Raw genomic sequence first — 17000 nt, forward strand, 5'->3', positions numbered from 1 at the left:
TTTGTAATTACGATATAATTTCCATTTATAAAACTTGGGCAGAGTATGGCGACCAATTTATTGGCCAGTTTCCTGGTTTCACTGTCTTCGGTCGATCTAGGCCTCTAGGCCAAGAATCTCCACACGTGGAAACAATTCATTTGGACGTTCTTTTCTTGAGTTGTGTTGTACTAGATGTACTAGATTTTTCCATAGCATCGCGAGTAGAATCTGACAAACTGCTTTTATTGTTTACATTCCTCTGTTGCCAGCGTTACAGAACGGAAGTAGCATTTACACGCAACCCAAAACGGGAGAGGGGTCAAAGCAATTTTAGCTGGTTAGGAAATTGTAGTAATTCTTTTATCAATTCAATTTCTGTCAGAATTAAGCTTAATGAAATTGCAGAATTACCTGATATCAATATTAATGAATGTATAAATATGTTTACAGGGATGCTGAAGACAGCTGCATGACATCTTTCAATTTGGGGTATAAGCTTGTAAAGAGGTGTCAACGGGAAGACGCTCAATATGTATGCAAATACCAAATTGTGTGTTAGGACTATGAATGGTAACTCCGATTATTTTATTTGCCCCATAGATATGCGGCAGGGCTGTATGTTCTATTCTTTTTTCCTTTATTAAGTTATGAGCTTAACAAATCTGATCACCATGGTGTTCAATTATTTCCAGATCTTGTAGAATTACGTTGTCTCCTTTTCGCCGATGATGTAACATTAGTAGCTGATTCTATTATCGGTCTTCAGCGTTTTTTGAACAAACTTGATTTGCTTTTTGATAACTGGAATATGTCAGTAAATTTAAGGAAAACCAAGATTATTGTTTTTAAGAGTGGGGGACATTTACGAAAAACGAGAAATGGACGTACTGGGGCGAAGTGGTTGAATCTCTGTTGTATTACGAATACCTTGGCATGATGTTTTCTTGTAGACTCCAATGATCCATCGAAACCAAATTATTGGCATAACAAGCCAGAAAGGTTATATTTTTAAGTTGTATGTATATTTTTCGATCGTTATCACTGTTAAAACTACTTTCATTTTGACTTACGGCGCTGAAATTAGGGGCTTCCAAAAATACGACCACTTAGAACGTGTTCGTCTCTTGGCTACTATTTCTGACGTTTAGTATTTGTAGTTAATTAATATAGCGAATGATTAATCGGTAGATATGACCTGTCCAGTTCCTAGTGTGATTGGCTATGTGCAAGTTGAATGTGTGAAGGTTACGCCTTATAGTCTTTAAACTTCTTTGTAATTGGTTAAGTTTTGCTACGTAATAAACGGTCTAAGTCCTTGGTCACGGAGAGAGCTCCATGAGGCGAGAGAGTCTCTGACGAGGCAGTTTGCCTTGAGGCGTTCTCTCGTGTGGCTAAAGACTAGCTATTGAAAGGTATTTCATTGTGTGCGTCCATTTGACTGTAAAGTTGAGTGACTTTTCCTATCCTGTACCTCAAGCGGATGTTATAGAGACAAGACGAACCCCGGTGACACGTGTTGGGTGAACCCAGGCATTGTGTTTAACACACGACGACATTCTGTGCAGAACTGTGTAATGGTGAAGGAACGCCCAAATGTGTGTCTTTCTTGTGAACGGAACTAGCAGCTTGATGGCAGAGACGCAACTGCGCTTGACGACTAATGCCTTTACCCGAAGGAAGGACACCGATGAACAAAACTGAAGAGATGAAGTCTTCTGAATCCAATAGGAAGGACGAGTATCAAATAGGACTGAATAATCAAGGTGAAATGAGCGACATTAGAGACAACTTATGAGAAAGAACGACCCGGACTAACGGGATGAAAAGAGAAGAGACACTCAGACTTTGATTAGAACTTTAGCTATTTGTGTATTGTGTAGAGAACCGCTCGCTTTAAAGATAACGAACACTGTAACTGAAGGACGTTGAACTCTTTTTCAGAATCTCAGCACCATTGCTTAGTAATGTAATGCATTGCTTGCTTTTTATTGTCGATCTTTGAACGTTTTTTTGTGATATTGAATTGTATGTATGTGAGCGCCAAGATTTTTGTTTTGAACTGATATTTGATGACGATTGTGAGGTCCTTTATAACGAATTAAGCGTGTTTCAGTAGACAAAATATTTGCAACACATTGTTAAGAGTTTTGTGGAGGTTTATGGTGTTTTAATGAGGTTATGAGTACATAATATGTTGGGAGGAATGATGCCCCACATGGTTCCAAGAGTTTTTAAGAGTTGTCGATGTACAGAGTTACCGACGTTTTATGTCGATGTTCAGAATAATCGATTTGATCGCTTTGTGAGTTTGATTTATTGATTTGAGTTGAGAGCACCTTCATAACGTTTTTGATATCTTTTTGAATTAGGAGTGGTGCACCCATGTACGTATTGTTTGATGACGCAAGCTTTTGTTAATGATTGACAGGATTATATGTAACTCAGTAGTGTTTTGTTATATACTTGAATCAACAAAGACGCTAACAAATAAGTTTGGTTTGGTGTAGTCTGTAAAAAATTCACACTTCGTTTCTGTTGATAAATACATAAATATAAATGGAGCAATTTAAGCGACGGAAGTCGGGCTTGAACGAGTTCGAGTTCATAATCAGTACTGGTCACGTTTAAACAGGTGTAGTAACTGTAGCAAAACAGCGAATATCATTGTTTTATAAACGCTGATCGTCGCGCCACGCGTGCCCGAGATATGAGACTCATATTATATATTAGTGAAAGAAATACAAAAAATGGCGATTACAGTTTTTGCAATTGAAATATTTTCTATTTTTGACTATAAGTGCAGAGCCATATGTCAATGATATGGTGCCAGTGTGTATTTAGTAAAGATTATTGTCAACATATGCTTCTGTGTTCTCTAATTCTGAGGTATTCAAAAAACATTGCTGTCAATTTTTTCTTTTCACTTTTGTGACTTAGGTCAAGGTCAAAGGTGAGGTCAATAAGCGCGAAGAGAAAATCACTCAAACAACCACTTGTAAATATAAAGTTCTGTTGCTGCATACAGCTTTATATTACTTTTACTGACATCTTCGCAAGATATTTTTTAGGTTTTGTAGCTTCTCAGAGCAATGAAAATGTTACTGTAACTGTTTTACTATATGCACACTGTGATTCAATCTATGTGTGTATCTATGTTTTTTAAAGTATGTGTGTATATACATGTATAACTAGGGTTTGAGTCCACTCATGTGTATATTTAATAACTGAATGTTACATTCATTATGTAATCAAGTATCCTTGTTTTAATTAGCAATCAGTGAAATAAGAAATTGTTCAAAATCTTTGTAAGGCAAGAAACTAGAATGAAAAAAGTCATTAACCCATTCAAATATGAAGGTGACACTTTAGTGAACATTATCACTAATACCCTGATGCCACCAAAAGTAAATCAAAACCTGTGTCATCAAAACACCATTGGTGAAGATAGCTATAATAAATTTGTGGAAGAACGCATAATTAAAGGAGAAGTTAAACTTTGGTCGCCAATGAAATTAGTCAAACTTCAAACATAGAATAACTCTGCAAAATCAGTTACACAGAAAATGGATGACAAAGTGATAGAGTTGAGAGAAGATAGTTCTTTATTTGCACGACTACTTGTAGATGTAAGCTCTCGTCCAAAAAAAGAATGTTCGTGAATTACTTGGACTGTATTCAAGAGCATTATTTGATTGTACAGAAAAACTACGACCTTGTACAGACAAAAGTAAGCTAATGTCATGTCTGGAGAAACTCCTATCAAATGTTCAATGTGTGGAATACCTACAAACACAAACAGTGACCAATATGAGCCACAATCATACATGCACAGTGATAGAAATTATGACATTGGTGCAAGAAATGGAAAAACCATCCTGGGTAAAAACATTGGAAACCATTTCTGCACACGCCTTATGCAAGAAATTCCATGTTATATTGGATTGCTATGATCTAACAGTAGGGTTATTAAAGGTAGCAACTGCTAGTCGACGTGTGGGAAATGAACCTGTGGCATACCAGTTTTCAAATAGCAAACGGATAGTAGACGTACATTGGAAAATATTTCTTGTCCATACTAGAACAAAAGTTCAACTGACTGAGTTTCTTTCAAATAAAGTCATGTACAATTTCATCTGAGATTGCTTTGTGGCATTTCGACAAACAGTACTATCAAACAACTTAGATGTAAGCCTTCTCTACAGCTCACAAGAAGAAGCGGATACGAAATTACTGCTGCATGCCACTGATGCAGTTAAGCGAGGCTCAACAAAATTGGTCATTCAATCTCCAGACACTGATGTATTTAACGTTTCCTTCCACAGTTTCGCAATGCTTTGTGGTGAAACATGCTTTGTAACAGGTGCAGGTTCATTACCTCGGGTAATTTCATTAAAGCCAATATATCAAGCCTTTGGTGAGACAAAAACTGCAACACTGCCTGGGTTTCATGCTTTTACTGGACAGGTGCTGACCTAACTGGTCGTTTTGCGGAAAAGGGGAAGATTAGCTGTTGGAAAGTATTTAAGAATGCAAATGACAGTATAATAGATGTATTTGCTGATCTGGGCAGTTGTGAATTTCCAAGTGATGAAACAATAAATGCTCTTGAGGAGTATGTGTGCCAACTCTATGTACCTGGAGCATCTGTTGTAGACGTTGCAGAACAAAAATTACAACCAACTAAAGGAAGTCTTAACCAGGCAATACTCCGGACACATTATCAAATAATGATATGGAAAAGTGATATCACACGAACGCCAAAACTCCCAAGACAACACATTTTATGCAATAACTAATCTGCTACCATCTGCTCCAGTTCAGTTGGTGAAATGTACATGCAATATAAACATGTGTACATCTAACATCCGTTCCTGTAAGAAGAATGCCATGACATGCACTGAAAGATGCCAATGTGGGACTGATGAGAATTATTTTAAAAATGTAATCAATTCTTCAAATGAAGAACTCGATTCCGACGAGGATGATGATGCAGAAGACGTTATATCACCATTCCTTGAGACATTCTACTAATGATTGGCCTAAGTTAGTGAGTAGGCAACACTCATAGCCAGCCCCGTATTACTATTCCTTGTTACTGTATCAATCAACAACGTCTGTGACACTGACAACATAGTTTTATGATACTGGAGTATGGATAAAGTAGATTCACTGATAATCAAGATTCAACTTTTTGTAATCCGTCAATATAGTGGCACAACACCTTTAAGCAACTGTGTTTAATCCTAAGAGTACCTATAACAGCCAATATTAATTCCACTGAATGACCTTGAAATTACCTTGGAAAAATGTTTTTCAGAAACCTTTACTAATGAAGTATGCAGTGGAATAAGTTGTCAACAATCTTCACTCAAAACAATCTTCTCTTTTCCGTCATTAGCAAGTATAATTTTGTATGATAAGTACGTTCATTACTTTGAAATCCAAACAAAGCGTGTGACGAGTCAAACTGTATCTGGGCAATCAACTTCGGTTTGTTAGTGTTAATTTGTAAAAGTAAAAACCCAAAGCTGTGTGAATGGATTGAATAAAACCACTGCTGAGGATAGAAAACTAAAACGACAATGTCAACGGGGAATTAGATGGTTGCACACTCTCTGTGTAAACGGAAACGATGGTTTTGTTTATTTGGCTGATATCGACGAAAAATATAATTCCTGTACTCGTATGATGTATCGGTGTCGTCATAGGTTAAGTATTTGAAAATCGTTTTTGGCCTCGTTTTTGTGTTGGTAAAATGGTGTTAGTGAAATAGAATATTGACTTGGAAAATAAAACAATTTGAAAGAAAGTTGCGCAAAGTTATGACCATGTTTCTTCGACGAAGTCTTGACTGACAATAATGCTGGGGTGCTGTTCTCATGTCCCAGAAGAAGTCACCACAAGGAACTTAAATAAATAAAAAATCGTAATGAATATATGTACGTATGCAAATAAATTAATAATAAAATGATAAAGACACTAATACACAAATATAATACATCAGCAAACAATAAATTGGCCCATGGCTAACTTAAAAGACGGCCAAGTGAAATTGTAATGTTTTCCGAAAACAACTAGTATTTAGTTTTTGGCGTAATTTCAATGAATTAATTTGCGGTAAGCAATTGATAGATTTAGAGTCTAGCTGTGATATTCAAAGCTTTACCTGTAGTAGTGACATTTGGTTTTTTACAAATTTTGAAATGAACGGAAAAAAAAAAAAAAAAACTACTTTCATGTTTAAGAAGATCTCCCTTGTCACTGGAGTCACGTTTTTTTTTTTATGTAACGGGAGACAACGCAGTCAGAAATCGTCTTGTTATTCTCGCATGAATGATACGTCACAACAAACAACGCTCCTGGCATAGATAATTTTTCCATAAACTGCAATTTATATCATGAAATCTAGGATACCCCGTCACGTGTAAGAAATGTTTTATGTCTTTCCGTTTAATTCCCATATAAACACCAGCTGTAAACTTTATGTGAATGAGCATAGCTATTGGGCTTCTGGGCATATCTAATGCCACATAATTAAAGCATTTTTACTGCGGCACAAAGTATATGTATGGTGTCACTTTTCCTGTATTATATTGTCCCAAATATATTATATAATTGGACACATATATCGGTTGACGTTGACTGCATCTGTCCAGTGTGTAATACACACGGTAACTATGTCACTATCCTATTGAAAAAACGTGAGATTAAATTTTGTAATTGCTGCATGGAATAAAAAATATCACAATATTTGAAAAGTGATTTAATTCAATCACGCACTGAATACGTCGTACAATTTACCTTCAGGGAAACACGTAGAACAAGTAGTAAAAGGGTATTTTCAAGGTACAGTTGTCCATTTGCTTTCCCCCCAGATCTTAGGAATCAATACAGAGAACATCTAATACGAGTTTCCCGTCATGCCACACGTCAGTCAGTCGTACACTCAAGTAATGCTGTTTATGTTAAATAACAGAATACCTTATTACCCGAATTAATGGTTTTGATACTAAAGGCTACAATCGTTGTTTTGTCGTCATTTTCTTTACTTTGATCAGCTGTTCGGCCTTGTCTCGTGGACTTTGTGGCTAGTTCGTCGTAGTTGTGCTGCTTGACCGGAATGATCACTGTAACTTTTTACCTATATAATTCACCGCGATGTGGAAATTAAGATATCACCTGTTTTAAGAATAGCATAACCACTGGCGATTCGTAACCTGTGGCAGTGAAACTGCTCTACATGTTGTATGTACTAAAACATGTAGTCATGTGAATTATTACGGCAGCCGTAACAGCATGACATCGCCCTAACAGATTGCGCGGCATGAAAGTAACTTTCACCAGCAAATAATCGTTTACCAAGAGCAATACTAGTACTTGATGAGAGAGTAACATACATTTTACTTGAGATCTGAAATAATCTTCTCATCTTTAAGGAGACGCCAGGCGAACTCATAAGCCAACTGCTTCAGATAGTCGCACGAACTAATAATATATATACCGTTTTAATTGAATACGGAGTCTGTAGGCATAATGGTAAATAGTCTGTGTATCGTATTGAGCTGGCATCATTTGGCATGCTTGGTATCATATCAGTCAACGTATCACGTGGCATGGGTGAATTATTGCGGGGCTAATGTAACACATGATCAATCGCGGTCTTCTCATTATGATCGATGTACTCCTTTTCTCCCTTTGAGTGTTCCGGGTTATATCAATGTAAACACGGGTATTCTCTATTAGTGCATTGTGACACATGAAAATAGTGTTAAAATCATTTTGTTGCACGGACGCATTTAACCAACCAGTAGAAAGCATGACAAATGGCGGCCACCAGGTATGACGCAGACAAAATCGACATAACGTTTCACTTGACACGCTTTTGCGCGTTTTGATGCGTGATGAGCGCTGTGATCACAAGTTACAACGCGTGATATCTTTGTGAAAAACGCGTTGTAATATCCCTCCATTTTAAGTTACATGCCGGGCGACACCGGGCAACATGGTAAATAGCGCTTTTTAATTATAATGTAATTTTACAGTTTTTTATTCTCACTAGACATTTTTTTTTACTTTTGTTTGTTTTTCCATTTCCAGCACAGCTTGAAAATAGTAGGTTCAGACTTTATTTACTGATTACTTCTTAATAATTATCTAGTAGTGTTTATTTCGTTGCGATTTATTTATTACTTAAAATTATTATGCATTAGGTTTATTGTGTTAAAATTATTTATTATTTACTTACTTATATTATCATGAGATTGTTATTTATTTATTAATTGATTCATTATTTACATCTTTTCATTGTGTCGTTCTGGGACAGCGCCCCCAACTGCCAGTTCAATGTATCCTTTCAAAATGATTGATCGTTCACGTTTTTTTGATTTTGTGGTGAATTTTGGTTCGTTTGTTACTCGTTCGTGTAGTTTTTGGTCCTTTTGGCTCGGTTTTGGGTTTGTTTTGGGGTTATTTGGCGCGTTTTGGGTCGTTCTATGTTTTGTCAATGGCCGGCCGTGTTTATAATTTTATAAACGATAAATGTTTCCCTGTCCCATATGTACTCAAATTATATAAAAAAGTGAAATTTAATAATTATACATTTCTATTATATGCCAGAAACTGAATAAAATATTTATCATCAACTACTAAAAGAACCATTATACGACAGAAAATTTGTTCGAAATTAACCACACATTACAATATGGACAAGGCAATAGGCTATTTTCCGCTTTGGTCGAGATCTCGCGAGACCGTTAAATTTATCTAGCAACCGGTTGCTAGTCATGTGATACAGGTCAAGCTTTGAATCAAAATAGCGCTAAATCGTGCGTGTGCCTAGTGTCGTGCGTTAAATTTCGAGTGATTTGTTGCATTTTTTCCACGTTTTTGACCATGGCTGACTTCGACAGACTGACCGCGCCACAGCTCAAAGACTTCTTGCGTAAAATCGGGGTTTTATCAATCTGATTAAAATCTGATGTAGTGTACGGGCTTTAATTATTTTGGCTATAAACTTATTTTAATTTTATTTTTTATTACTTTTGTTATTAATGCCCTTTTATCTCATTATTTTACTTTGATTTTGATTTTGTGATTTTTTTTAATTCCGCCCTACCTACATCTGATCCGACGCCTATGTAACGAGATTTCAACGAGACCCACTATCGACGATTTTAGTCAACGAATCACATACCTCCTTCTATTGGGCACATGATGACGTCACCGGGTGGCAAACACACTCAAATAAAATGGCGGATTATACCGACGTTAGCGACCTTGAATAACACGGCTTTTCGGTAAGTTTATCATTGTCAAATGCAACGAAAGTCATTTTTATGTTAATATTGTGACTCGAATGGTTCGACTTTAGATTGTTATTCCGTATAGTTATTCTGGGAGTGTTGATTTTGTTTCCACCGGTTCGACCGAACACCAGTGTTTTTTTCCAGTCGCCTGCCCTGGAGACGGGTGATGTTTTGTTGACGATCGGGCCAAAATCGTCTACGGTATTGAAGCTGTAAATATTCATCAAATTGTATCAACATTTTGTACATTATACAATAACTCTTTATTAAAGTAATTGAGCTGATTTGGACTGGAATAAAATATTTTTTATTTGGAACACATCGCAATTGATCAGGAAATATTTGTTTGCTCCAATTTTCTGCGTCGATGCCGTGGGCCGGTGACCGTTATACAATTTAAAATCAGTTTGCATTGTTTACTATGTTCTAATCATTACGATTTACTTATTTTTTTTTTTTTTTTGCTTCCATTCTAGATAATTATGCTCAGTGATGTAAAATTGAAGCGATGACTGAATGAACAAACCTTGGCTGGCGAAGATGTATCTGGAAGTGTACACATTTGTTGGAAGTGAAAAAAATATTCAATGTAATGACAACAATTGTAAAATCCTGTGGAATTTCTTTTGCAAATAAAAATATACTAGCAATTTTCTATTAATGGTTTATTCAAGTGGGCAAAATATAATGTACAGAAAGGTTGCCCGTATACACTGAAAAGTAAGCAACCGACAGCCTGTATAAAAGGGGGGCTGTGATTGGCTGTTACTTACGCGAGATTTGAACGGGACTTACATAGGCGTCGGATCAAATGTAGGTAGGGCGGAATTATAAAAAAATAAAATCTCAAAATTTTGCAATCGCTAAAGCTGTGTACGATTTGGAGCTCGAGGAAGACCCCGATTTTTTACGCCATAATCCTAAAAAAATACGTCGCTTCAAGACTTAGCCAACTTGGTTGCAATTTCATCGATCCTTTGAAATTATTCGGTCTGTCAAATGATTTAATGTCAATGTGTTATCGGCCCGACTGTGACCGGAAGAAGCTCAGAGCCCACAGATCGTGCGAAGATTTTAAGTTGTTTGTAGACGGGCATGTTCAAATGTAACATCTGTCTGTGTACTGGCATCACATGTCAAAGGCTGCATACTTCACATTACTGCCACTTTCACCATTACTAGCGTGAACAGCTTTTGAGGTTTCTAACAAATAACGGGAAACGGCCAATATTGCATGATTCACATATTACATGTAGTTCATATGGATATCAGGAATCTGTCAATATTGCTTAGTGATAACAACAATCATGCTTTCAACATGCATAGCTTGAAAATTTATAACTTTACAAGATAGAAGGGAAGTTTAATAAAACTAATTTTAAAACCCGGTAGTATGAGTATTAAATTGTCAAGAGGGTTATTCCCAAACTCTGGCAATATTGTTATCATTAAATGCATAGCTATTCGCATGTAAATGCTTTTCAAATTCCGGGGTAACAGTAATGTCAGGAATCTTGTTTTCATCGGGATACTAATGTTAAGACAACTTGTGAGTTGTAAATAACAAAAAAATAGTCAGTTTATTCGGGGTCGCAATAAAATACACGATCATAAAATTAAATATTGGCATGAAAACAAACACGGTAAAGTTCCGATCAGTACAACTTAAACAGATTTCAATGTTTTCCGGCGCTTCTTATGATTGCCGCTCGGCGATGTCCTCGATCGAATATACGGCGTTCGACACCTCTCGCAATCGCTGTTGTTGGGTTAAGTACGACCCCGAATGATCCCTTCCTCCCACAAAATACAGGAAACAAGCGTACACGTGTGCATGTCCTGGATGATTCTGTGTCGACCAAAATTGTCTGCCCGAGAACAGGCACTGCACTTTTCAGACTGCGTTTTTGGTTTCGGGAATCGCAAAATAATAATAAAAAACAACAACAGTATTCATGTAATTTTTGTACTGAAAGCGAGAATCACTCTTACATTCGCCGTAAGCGCGCCGTTTGACTCCCATTGGGGGGAAATATTATTTCGAGATATTAAGGTTTACAACACGTAGGACAATGTGGTTGCTATCGTATTAAACTGAAAGCTTGACATGTATCACGTGACTCAATTGGTTGCTAAGGTGCGTGGACCGTGGTCACGCGCGATCTCGCAGCTTGCGAAAAAAGGCTTTGAAACCAGGTTAATTTTACTGTTCTATAAATATATGTAGTTTTATTTATATACTTTGTTATTGTGAGGCATTACGGGCCCGTGTGTTTTTTATTATGGTAACCCGTATTTGTGACGAAATGGAAAAGTTTTGCCTCATGGATATCGTTTTCATTGACACTTATTGAAACGCGCTGCGGTGATTGGTTCGTTCTGCAACATCACCCCACCTCCGCGCGCCAAACGAAATCTCTCGAAAAAAGACTGAACGGCTAAGTGCATGCTTGTTAAAAGCTCACGGCAAATGCTCTGAATTCTTACGATGGTGACTATGAACACCAGAAAATAACCTTGATTCCGGGAAAGGACACAGCAAGGACTTTCTCTGTGAGATTTTGATCGATAGTGGAGATGAACAGTGGAGGTATGGGAATGTTAGATATATATTTATTTGGCTTTGCCGAAAAGTCGCCATGTCGGACTATACAATCCTATTTGACTGTTACCTAGGGGACATCGCCGTACGAACCAGATTCATCGTCTGCGTTGTTACTAGATTGTTCACAGCGCATCTTTGAACCAGTTGTAATCAAGCCGGTAATTGGGTTGTGAACTGGTCAGTTATTTAGCAGCTGACAAGACATTGTATTTTGAAATACGAGACATTCTGTTGCTGTGAACGAACGATTCCTTGTTGTGATTTTGAATAAATACTTGAAGTTTATGTCTGTCTGCGTATGATTTGAATACATCCCCATCACTGCGAGGAGAATCGACCCAAAGATATTATTGTGATGCTAGAGTTTGCGACAGAGCAGGAGGAACAGATGTCGACCCCCTGTGTTTATGTGGCCGCTACTGAAGCCGAAATCGTATCCTGTCAGAGAAGAACAGAATAGAACACTCTTTTTTTGTAACTTTTATTGTTGTGAATTAAGAAGCAGACACTCGTAGTACGTTCCTATTGTGACATTTTATATGTTCGAGGACTATATTTTAGCGGTTTGTTTCCATGCAAAACCGTATGGTGTGATCGAATGAGCGTGTTCGGGATTTAGTTGCCATGACGACATATCAGTTCTATTAAAAGCCCCCAAGCTTACGTAAACGTTCAGCGTTTCGCATGTCGTATTTCCCTTGTTCCCTATGCTGTTAATGCAACACATTCAACTATTAAGTATAATAACTAGTATAGATCTAGCTGAATTATAAAATTATCTGGCGGTTGACTTGGTGTGCGAAGTATCCGAGTTTCACAATCACAATAATAAACTGTACTGTACAATGCAACTGTAATGTACTGTATAGCACAGGCAGACGATAACTAGCATTTCATAAACAAACGGTTGATGATGGCACACACTACTGTCTTTGATGTAAAATCCAATATATTTAGCTAACAAACAAAAAAAACATTTCAACATAAACATATTGTGGCTACTTTAACTAATATACACCTATACTGACAACTAATAATTGCATCTCTTATACCAAGATGGTACTAATCCAGATACTATTAAACTTTACAGCTGTCAATAACATTTACTAGATTATTAATACACATTGACACAAATGACAATAGGAAATCATTGGTCGGAATTTGAAAACCAATACTACATTCAAGGGACTCTGCACTGGGAATATCAAACACCTGTAACCATGAGCTCATACAAAAAACGACAAAATAAAATCCTACACTATATCAATATATGCATGTAAAAAAAAACAAAAAAACTGAAACTTTCAGACCCCTGAAAACAAATCAAGACAAGACAGGACAAAAAATAAAATTTTTAAAGAACGATTTTTATTGATTCTTATCTCAACAATTTCATCAACTATGTTGTTAAACAGTTCTTTCACAATGACTTTCTTCTGTATTTCTGTGTAAACTATCTCTAACATGCATTCATTATCTCTTCTAAAATTACTGCACCCTCTGTCTTCAAACCACTTTGCTTTTGTTTCAAGTTTTGAAACATGTGCGATATCTGGGTGTCCTTCATCTATCTATTATAGTAAGTAGGTGATGCTGTTTTGCTTTTTCATGTGGAAAAGTATTTCTAGCAGAAATGTTTCTCCTCTTGCATTTGCTTTGTTTTTTTCTTTGTTTTCTTGCTCATTTCTGCCTACATGCATCTTACGTTCCTTAAGGTAGAGATGCAGGTTCGTGGGCATCTTTCTCAAACCCTTTCATGATGTTAAAGAGGGCTATTATACAAGTTATCTATTTTACTTAAAATACTGAAAACAAAAAACAACTGTAGAGTGCAAAAAAAAAATTAGAGACAAGGTCTGCTGAAAAAAAATTTCATATCAGGTAGGGGAAATTAAAAAAGTAGGCTTCATTTCGATCATCCTGCCCCCCAGGATATCAAATGGTCTGTCCCTTAGTATTTTCTAAGTGTATTTATGTGATACAGGGAATCACATAATAATAATCAGGAAATAGTATACAAAATATTGTGTAAAAGCTTAACTGAAATTCTCTGGTGTTTGGGTCTGTTAATTTTATAATCATTTTATACATTTTTTTTCCATTCTATCACCACATTAAATTTAGTTTCAATTGATAACTGACTTCTGGGTTTATGAAAATTCTGTTTAGCTCTTTTCTCAGGAATTTATTTGTTATATTTTTCAGGTTAGTTATGTTTTGACCTTTGTGCATTCGAACCTGTATCTTGGATATGCCTGGACCAATCACAATCAAACTTCACACATACATAATATTATACATACACACATCATGTTGGCCATTTTTGTGCTAAAAATCATCAAAATCAAGCATTTATGGATGTATTTTGTTTAAACTTGGTACATATGTTGGACATTATGGGACCTTGGTGCGCGTAATTTTATTTTAAATTTCAGATTCAATTTAAATTGGTCGACTGGTGGTCATTTTGTTTTAACTGAATGCAGTTCTAGTGCCATATCTCTGCCATGATCAAATTTTATATATACATCATGACATAGATATATTGGTTTGACTATCTGATTCAAAATGACCAAATGGCAGCCATTCTTATGCTCAAAAATCGAGCATTTCTGGCATTTCTGAACTGGATCTTGGTGTTTATGGATGGATTTTGTTCAAACTTGGTACATACATTAGAAATTATGGGTTCCTGGTGCACGTCATTTTTTTTTTCCAGATCGGATTCAAAATGACTGACTGGCAGCCATTTTGTTTAAATGAATGCACTTCTGGAGCCATTTTTTATTTTCGTTTTACACCATGTTATATATATAGATGTATTCAAAATGACCTACAGGTGGCCATTTTGTTTTAATTATTGCTGTTCCAGAGCAATATTTCTCAATATGGACAAGTACTTGTTTGACGATCAGATCCAAGATGTCAATTGTTATTTACACTTTAGATTTCATGCCAGTTTTAACTCTTTTGGAATAGCATTGCATAATCCAATCCATTTTAGTTTATCTCACATTGTTAGACCACTCTGCTGAAAGTCTACCCAAGGTTTCTTTGTTTACCGCTGTATAGATCAGATATGTATCTAATTCCTAGTTTCTCAAATTTGTGATAAAATATTGATTTTCTCCACTATTTTGATTAATTTATTGTTCCATAAAATTTGACCGGTATTGTCTATGCTCGTTAACTTTTTGCCATATATTTAAAACAACCTGATATAAATTCTGTAAATTTCACTCGCAGCAGTCCAGCAGAGAAATTGCATTTTAATAAAGTGTACCACCCAATTTTATTAAACCTCCACTGTCCACCCCCCTTATCAGTTTTTTCTTGCTATTCGGTCAGTACCTTCCCATATAAAATTGTATACAAGTTTTTGAACTTCTTTTAAAACTTTATTTTACACATATGTATTAGATAAAAATATGTAAATTGGGATAACCCAAATGTTTTGATTATTTGAATCTTTCTAAACGGGGAGAGTTTTCTACACTTCCACAGATTATGGATTCTCTTCAGATTTCTTAGGTTTTTTATTGACTCCCGTGTGCTAAGCACAAAAGGAAGTCTTTGCAGTTACCCAGTCTATATGTATGAATGTCACTTTTTTTGTTCCACCGTTATCTCACGAACCACTAATCAAATTTTGGTGAAACTTTGTACATAGATGCTCTGGCAAAAGGTCTTGTAGAACTCGTAAGTCAATCCATCATTTTCCGTTCTCTTATTATATTAAGTGATTTCAACATATTTAATACCTCCCCAATGGATAGTAGTACCTCGCATAGATTTTTTGATTCTTCTTCCAGTTTAGGTAATTCGCCATTTAAAAATTCTTAGAGGTTTCAGTCTTCTGTATTAATTTCCCTTTAGGAATCTTTATAAAATGATTTATTTTCCAGGAGTAGCTCTTTATGATTTTCTATAATTTTGTTTTATTCTTTTTAAGTTGAGTTACAAGTGATGTTTTTTTTGTTAGTATTTATTATTCTTTTCGCCTTTTTCGTGCCAACTAGCTCTAGATCCAATTATTTGCTCTTCTGTGATGTAGTCGTATTCGATTTCTAGTTCATATCCGACTTCCTCCAAATTATTTTCATTTGGGGGGTTGCAACATAATTTTTCTAGGCATATAATTTCTTTTCCACATTCTTTAATTTTATCTTTATGGCTTTTAGTCTTTTCTTTACAGTATTTTATAGAAAATTCTCTTATTTTATGTTTAATGTAGTCCCAAATTAATCCTCTTTTCTTGCTTACTACATCTATTTTTCATTCTGCAATTTTTTCTGTCAGACTTTTCACAAAGACTTCATCATTAACAAGGCTAGCATTAAATTTCCAGTTATTATCTCACATTCTGGTTCAAATGGATTGTCCAACAGCAACTGTTCAATTTGTGACAAAAAGTGGTCATGTTCTATTTCTCTGTAAGGAGCATATGTGTTTATCACATACTACAACATGTAGCAACATACCCTCCTTTTGGTCAATAACACATTTTTTGATGGATAAATTCAAGTTTTTATTTATCCTCCTGCTAAGACTTGTATCATGGGCAAACCAATACTGTCCTTTAAATTGCAATGACCAAAACTGTTCATTGGGTGCTACTTGTTTCTTGTAGTAGAATTAGGTTAGCCTTTTTCTTGTTCAGCCAGATTGAAATCTTTTTCCTTTTCTTGTAATCCCGCAACCCCAGGGGGGTTTAAAAGTTAAAATACTAAGTTCCATCAATCACATGATTGTATATATAATCAGGTTTCAAGTAGTAAAAAAATAGAGTCTGTCCAACTACAACGTTAGAAGTCTTCATTGAAGTATGGGAGCACACCAAGTGGTTAATATACTGGATAATAAGTTTTTGAAGTAGTCCCCTTCGACCATTAATGTAGCAAGTACACACCAAGCCACAAAACATCGACGTAAGTATATTCTTGACTTCGCCTGCATTAACAAATGCCAACTTTATATTGGTCTGTGATTTGTTGTATTTCTTCTCGACCGATTCAAAAATGGTGGGTTTCTGTGTGCCTTCTGTATTGTTCTGTGCCTATGTGTTGTTCCATAAATGTCCGTATAAATTCTTTGCATCTATCGTTTAC

At 35.9% G+C, this 17000-nt stretch overlaps 1 long non-coding RNA gene across 1 annotated transcript; it reads left to right on the plus strand.

The window, feature by feature from the left end:
- The first annotated feature begins 8977 nt into the window (after positions 1 to 8977).
- Positions 8978 to 9897, plus strand: LOC144359612 (uncharacterized). Its single transcript, XR_013422057.1, has 2 exons — positions 8978 to 9278; positions 9764 to 9897. It is a non-coding gene; the product is annotated as an uncharacterized LOC144359612 (long non-coding RNA).
- Positions 9898 to 17000: the final 7103 nt, after the last annotated feature.

This window comes from Saccoglossus kowalevskii, chromosome 11 (genome assembly GCF_978046115.1).
Source record: "Saccoglossus kowalevskii chromosome 11, keSacKowa6.1, whole genome shotgun sequence".
In the NCBI taxonomy this organism is placed as follows: Eukaryota; Metazoa; Hemichordata; class Enteropneusta; family Harrimaniidae; genus Saccoglossus; species Saccoglossus kowalevskii.